Below are 7,540 nucleotides of genomic sequence, written 5' to 3' on the forward strand. Positions count from 1 at the left end.
TCCCTGGTGGTCTAGTGGCTAGGATTCGGCGCTCTCACCGCCGCGGCCCGGGTTCGATTCCCGGTCAGGGAAATGCCATGTTGCTTTATGATAATTTAATTTTCATGCTCTTTTAACAATTGACATTGTTGCAAAGCAGCTTTACAGAAAATTAAAGGCTTTAAAAATCAGCTAATTCTATCACTAATTAAAGAAAATACTGTTCCCTCTTACCCAGGGGGAACATTATTAATAAAATGTCAAAACAAACTCATTCTTCAAGGCACATTCAAACCAGTGACCTAACAATGGCCATCAAAAGCACCTACAGTCCTCCACGCTACCAAATGAGCTGTCAAAGGAGGGCCTCAAAGAGCATGTTTGATAAAAGAGCAAAAAAAAAAAACTTGAAAAACTCGTTGTTCTAATATATTGCATATAAATTGCTGCGCACCAAAGCTATTTCCTCGGTTAGAAAAGTTGTTTCCCACAAGCTGGCTTCACGTACAAATCCATTTCATGTGCACATGTAATATACAACAAAGTCAAAGTCCCTTTCATGCCAGAATCTGGTCTTCCCAGGCAGTCTCCTGTCCCAGTACTAGGTGTATGGGTGCAGCACCAATCTCCATTTCGATAACCCTCAGCCTCTCATGTATACAGCCAGGATTACAGTGGGGGTTGGTCCTCTGGTCACTTTGACAGTTTGACTTCCCCACTTGCATCTGTATTGCAGCGTGCCTTGCCAGACGGTAGTAGGTACCATTTTAATGATGGTCTTTGGTCCAACCACGAGTAGAAATCATGATCTCCCAGTCAGTAGGCAGACACGCTAACCACTAGGCTAACTATGTAGTGAAAGTTCATTATGTCTACCTATTGAAACTATTCTTTAAATTCGTTTCTTAAGACAAGGACAAGTTCCTTGTCTTAAGAAACGAATTTAAAGAACACTAGGCTAACTCACGGTCATAATGTACAACGCAATGAAATAAGTTAGAAAATCTGTTATAAATAGTGATTTCTCTTCAGAGCCTTAACAGTATTGCACCCAGCCACTAATGGGCCTCAGTAGTACTCAGAGACACCCTCACTGCCACAGCCCAGGTTTGATTCTCAGTCAGGAAGAAGACTTTTACCTCTTTCCCATGGGAACGTTAGTACTATTGTCATGAATTGCGTGCATTTAGATCCAAAAGCAGGAAGAAAGGCAGGAGAAAGGAGAAGCCGAGAAGCATCCCAGAAAGTGTTGCAGAAATAGAAGAAGGGATCTTAGGACACTTTGTGAGGACAACCAGCAGAATCTCATGGAGATCAACGATCAACTGCAAAGATCCTCATATCACCAGCGACTCCTCAGGCTGACTTAGGAAACTGAAGCTTTGTCTGCTCGACTGTGAACTTTGTGTTTTGTACTGAAACTGGTTTGGAATGGGGAAATCCCCCCTGCACCTGCATCTTTGGCTGATGAGAAAGAAGAGTGTCTCACATGTGTCAACAAAGTTAGGGATTATGGGTAAAGAAATGTATTTCGCCTGCCTTGCACAAAAAGAGACATATTTAGCCTGTCTTGCAGAAGAAGAACTATATTTAGCCTGTCTTGCCAAAGATGTTAAGGATAAAATAAGAATGCTTCCATTCCTTTTATAGACACTTGCTGATGTCATAAGGATGTTCTGTGGTTTATTTTTGGCTTGGCTCATTAACCATAAAAGACATATGGTAAACCCAAGTAGGTTTTGGTTTGCCTAGGGGGTTACGATGCTTAGAACTCAGGTTCTTATAAGCCACATTTTTAAAGACGTTATATACACTGCCCCCCTCCCCCAATAAATAAATAAATAAATATTAAATAAATAAATAAAAGTCTTGGACTCTAATATGTAGTTGAATCGCCTTTAGCTTTGATTATGGCATGCATTCACTGTGGCATTGTTTCAGTAAACTTCTGTAATGTCATGGCCTTTATTTCAGTGCAGAGTTGTATTAATTTGTATTGACGATGGGAGAGTTGAACCACTGCTGAAGTCTTCTTCAGCACATCCCAAAGATTCTCAACAGGGTTAAGGTCAGGACTCTGTGGTGGTTAATTCATGTGTGAAAATGAATCCTCATGCTTTCTGAACCACTCTTTCACAATCTGAGCTCAAATGTTATGCCTGTGCCATCAGGTAAGAAAAAATCCATTAATTTGATAACCTGGTCATTCAGTACATTCAGGTCATCAACTGGCTTCATTTTATTGCCCCATAATTTTGCTAAACCTCAACCTGACCAACTGAAGCAACCACAGATCATAACTCTGCCTCCAGAGGCTTGTACAGTGGACACTATGCATCACTTCATGTGCTTCTTTTCTTACCCTGACACACCCATCACTCAGGAATAGGGTCAATCTGGACTCATCAAAACACATGATCATTTTCCATTGCTCCAGAGTCCAATCTTTATGCTCCCTAACAAATCAAAGCCTTTTCTCCTGATTAGTCTCATTAACAAGTGGTTTTCTTATGGCCACACAGCAGTTTAATCCCAATCCCGTGAGTTCTTGTCACATTGTGAGCGTGGAAATGCTCTTAACTTCACTATTAAACATAGCTGTGAGTTCTACTCTCTTTTTTTTTTACGATTCTATTTCACCAAGCATTTCTTAATTTCCATGAGGGAACCCGCACAAAGAGATCAATAAAGTTTTATCTAATCTAAATCTAATCTAATCTAGTTTAAGTGATCTCTAATCATGATCAGCCAGGATCTTTTTCCAACCACATTCTTTCCATGAAGTTGACGGTTCACCACTATCCCTCCAAGATTTATAATGTGTTGCATAGTTGTTAACCCAATTGCAGTCATTTCAGCAATCTCCTTAGTTGTTTTCTTTGCTTGATGCAGACCAATAATTTGACCTTCTGAAACACAGTGATATCTTTTCCATGAGCATGGGATACGGCTTCCGACAAGTTCGGTTAAGAAATGAGAAGCTACTCACTGCATCAGTTAGTGTAACCCAGTATAGAATTGGGCTCTATAGTTATATGTTGTCCAATAAGTTATTTCACATATGACTATTTCCCCCTTTTCTTTCATAGACAAAAAGTTAGAAAAAGTTTATTTTATTCGAGCTGCAACTAAAACTTATGGTTGAAACTCTGTTTAAAATTGTGTTCTATAAGATTATTTCCTTCACAATATTATCTTCTATTCGCTAAGTAATGTCCCAGTCAAAGTATTTTCACTAAAATGTAGTTCTTATTGGTTGTATCAGCCAATGTAGACTTCTGAGAGTCCAGCTTCATGCCGACCACAGAGCCGGCCCGCCTGATCAGTTTGTCCAGCCTGAATGTGTCCTTCTTGGATGTGCTGCCCCCCCAGCACATCACGGTGTAAAACAAGACACTGGCGACCACAGACTGATGGAACATCCACAGGAGTTTCCTGCAGATGTTAAAGGACCACAGCCTCCTCAGGAAGTACAGCCTGCTCTGTCCCTTCCTGTACAGGTGGCTGATGTTGCAAGTCCAGTCCAGCTTGCTGTCCAGCCACAGCCCGAGGTACTTGTAGGAATCCACAGCCTCCACCTCGACTCCCTCGATCAGAACTGGTCATGACCTTGGTCTGGACCTCCCAAAGTCAATGACCAGCTCCTTGGTCTTCAAGGTGTTGAGCTGCAGATGGTTCCTGTTGCACCACACAGCAAAGTCCCTCACCAGGCTCCTATACTCCTCCTCTCTGTCGTCACTGATACACCCAACGATGGCTGTGTCATCGGCAAACTTCTGAATGTGACACAGCTCTGAGTTGTAGCAGAAGTCTGTGGTGTACAGAGTGAAGAGAAGAGGGACCAGCACCGTGCCCTGGGGTGCTCCGGTGCTGCTAATCACAGTGTCAAACTCCAAGTGGAAATATAAATATCTTGGTTATATTTTAACTCTATACACTGCACAAAAGACATCTTGGTAAATTAACATATCTTGAATGTCGTTGAAATGATCTGTTCCTATTAGGCACCAGACATTTGCTTTGCCCATCTTTAGAAAATTAATAATAATAATTCCAAGACCACCTCAGCATAAATAAATTTGATGTGCATGATCCAGCTGTTCAAATTTTCAATGACATTTAAATCTATACAGTGATCTTATGGCTCCAATAAAAGCCAAAAGGTTTTTTTTTTTGTTAAACTATCCAGCCACAAAATGCATTAAAATGCTGTTATTTATAGGTGTACTTATTTCTTGGATTAATTGATCTTTGGATTCAATTCAGTTAAAGAGGTGGGCAAGATCTCATCTCTAGCTGCTTTATCCTGTTCTACAGGGTCGCAGGCAAGCTGGAGCCTATCCCAGCTGACTACGGGCGAAAGGTGGGGTACACCCTGGACAAGTCGCCAGGTCATCACAGGGCTGACACATAGACACAGACAACCATTCACACTCATGGTCAATTTAGAGTCACCAGTTAACCTAACCTGCATGTCTTTGGACTGTGGGGGAAACCGGAGCACCCGAAGGAAACCCACGCGGACACAGGGAGAACATGCAAACTCCGCACAGAAAGGCCCTCGCTGGCCACGGGGCTCGAACCCGGACCTTCTTACTGTGACACAACAGTGCAAACCACTACACCACCATGTGGGCAAGATACTCATCTCATCTCATTATCTATAGCCACTTTATCCTGTTCTACAGGGTCGCAGGCAAGCTGAAGCCTATCCCAGCTGACTACGGGCGAAAGGTGGGGTACACCCTGGACAAGTCGCCAGGTCATCACAGGGCTGACACATAGACACAGACAACCATTCACACTCATGGTCAATTTAGAGTCACCAGTTAACCTAACCTGCATGTCTTTGGACTGTGGGGGAAACCGGAGCACCCGGAGGAAACCCACGCAGACACAGGGAGAACATGCAAACTCCACACAGAAAGGCCCTCGCTGGCCACGGGGCTCGAACCCGGACCTTCTTACTGTGACGCAACAGTGCTAACCACTACACCACCGTGTGGGCAAGATACTAATTTAAAAAAAAAAAACTCATAACTTTTTTGATAATATGACTAGTTTTTTTGTTTGTTTGTTTGTTTTTAAGCTCTTTACCCCTTAAAGCAGTTGCTACAGCCACCCTTACACAGCACTTGTTTTCTGTCACGAGGCAGTAAGAAATGCCGCCAAACTGGGCTTTTAAAAGCCGGTGGCTTCAGGAAGTCCGAGTCGTCTACCATGTTGTTCACAAAGCAACATGTGCTCTTGTGAGATTGCTATAGCAGCCATAAACATGGCTGCGCCCACGTACAGCTCCGGACACCGAATCAATTTTTAATATCAAAATTATGCCGTTTGTCGAAATTTGTTATGCATCTAGGGTTATCGGGATGAAATTAGGTATTGTTGGTGAGTCATGATTCATTAAATTTTAATCGATTTTTGAATCACAGATTGAAGTGGATCGATAATAGAGCCCTGATCTAATTGTCACATCTCTACTGCTTTGAGAATGTTGAGTGCTAGATTATAGATCTTCCTTCATAAATTGTCTAAACTTGGAGCAACGTATAAGAACTGTGTCTCTGTCTGTCTGTGTCTCTCTCTCTCTCTGTTTCTCACTTACCCCACAGATGAGGGTGCTGTGTGTTTGCCTCGCTGGCTCTGGCGGCGATGGGGGAGGAAGGAGCTCGCCTGCTCACCTCCAAGTCCTTACTAAATCGGTATGCCGTGGAGGGCCGAGACCTCACGCTGCAGTACAACATCTACAATGTGGGCACCAGGTATGACTGGAGCCACATTCGCTGCTATCCAGATAACCTTTACATATTATGGATCGTGTTGTAATAAGCTGAAATTTCATAATTAGTTGGTTTTGAATGTGCCTTTAGAATATAGTTGGTGTTTTGGAAATGTCCACTTTATTATTATTTTTTAATGTAAATTTGGTAAGGGCACTAGCCTTAACCTTTAGTCACTATAAGACTCTGCAAACCCACTCATTCATTCATGCATTCCACTTTAAGCGTGTCTCAAGTCACTGTGTTGAAACATCATGTCAAAGATTACCCCACACACGCACACTCGTTCGTTCCTCTATCTTTCTGTCTTTGTGGTGACTCTCATTGACCTAATGCATTCCTTCACCCCTTAACCTAACCGTGACAACTAAATGCTTAAATTGATTCCTAAAACTAAGTCTTGACCCTCAAACAGCCCTTTGAAGATGTGAGGACCAGCCAAAATGTCCAAACTCTGTTGGTTAAAAAACATTATTCCAGTCCTCATTCCTCTCAATGCCAAAGGAAGCCATGTTTCTTTTAGAAAATCTTTGGCTTTTGAAGGGTCAGTGTACAGATTTGTGCAGAATTTTATAAGCAATAAAGATAATGTAATAAAGCTGTTGTATTATCTTAACACATATGTTTATTTACTTATTTTTAATTGAGCCAAAATGATAAAATCGTTTTGTATTGCTGCTAAAAGTAAGATTTTTTTTTTGTCTTCCCTCTTCTACAACTTGTGTTATTATACACACACAGATGGAAGGGTCTAAACGTAACGACCAAAAGCAGGGCTTTCCCAGCCTCCTGTGTAAATAGAAATTATTTAACAACCAGAAAATAGAATTTTCTGACATGTCAGTGTATTTAGATGCAAAATCTGCTATAGGAAACTCTGAGTAAAGCACCTGTGCAACTTCTGAAGTTGCGTTTGATTAGCTCTGGTTTGATTAAAACTTGTCCCAAGTCTCCCCGCTCGCCCAAGGCAGTGCTGGCTGAGAGAGCCGAAGATAAGATTCACCATGCCTTTGGACGAGACCAGAGCACCTGGAAGAAACCCATGCAGGCACGGGGATAACATGCAAACTCTACACAGAAAGGCCCCGATCAGCTGTGAGGTTCGAGCCCGGAACCTTCTTGCTATGACGCGACAGTGCGAACTACTACACCACCGTGCCGCCCCATAGTTGATTAGAAGAGTCAAAGGGTTTTTTTGTTTGTTTGTTTGTTTTTTGAGATGGACTAGTTGAAAATTTAATACCCATAACAACTCATTTAAAATGTTTATTAATGTTCCAACTGATTAATTCCATTGTATAGTAGATACAGTATAAATCCTCTTTATACACAGGTCTGTGTCAGAGACAGTGGTGAATCAGACTCGGCATGCTGTCAATCCAAGAGATTAAAGTTCATACTGAATATTTTGTGCCACCAAACATGCTATCCAACCTTTGTCAACTATCAAAAAATAATAAAATATAAAAGAATGCTGAAGTGGCACCTGTGCAGGATAAGGTAAGCTTTGCAATGTACAGTACCATATGCATCACATGGAATGATTCCTGTAGGCTTTTGGTATCGGTATTTATCGCTTTCTGTGAGTAGCTGTCTTATCCAGTGTAAAACGGGTGTATTTGCTAGTAGAAAGGGTTAGACGTCAGCTGGTGGTGACCTGGAGTCAGCGTTTGGAGTTCGGAGGTGGTGGCAGTGGAGGTCTGGATTTCTTTGGCCTTTCTGGAATCTGTTCATATATGGAGAACTCGGAGTTTTGCACCAGCGGCTGCGCAGATTGG

General features: G+C 42.1%; 1 non-coding gene across 1 annotated transcript; it reads left to right on the forward strand.

Annotated features, from left to right (window-relative positions):
* trnae-cuc (transfer RNA glutamic acid (anticodon CUC)) lies at nt 1–72 on the forward strand. Its single transcript has one exon. It is a non-coding gene; the product is annotated as a tRNA-Glu (tRNA).
* The last annotated feature ends 7,468 nt before the right edge of the window (nt 73–7,540 follow it).

This window comes from Neoarius graeffei, chromosome 22 (genome assembly GCF_027579695.1).
Source record: "Neoarius graeffei isolate fNeoGra1 chromosome 22, fNeoGra1.pri, whole genome shotgun sequence".
Classification (NCBI taxonomy): Eukaryota; Metazoa; Chordata; class Actinopteri; order Siluriformes; family Ariidae; genus Neoarius; species Neoarius graeffei.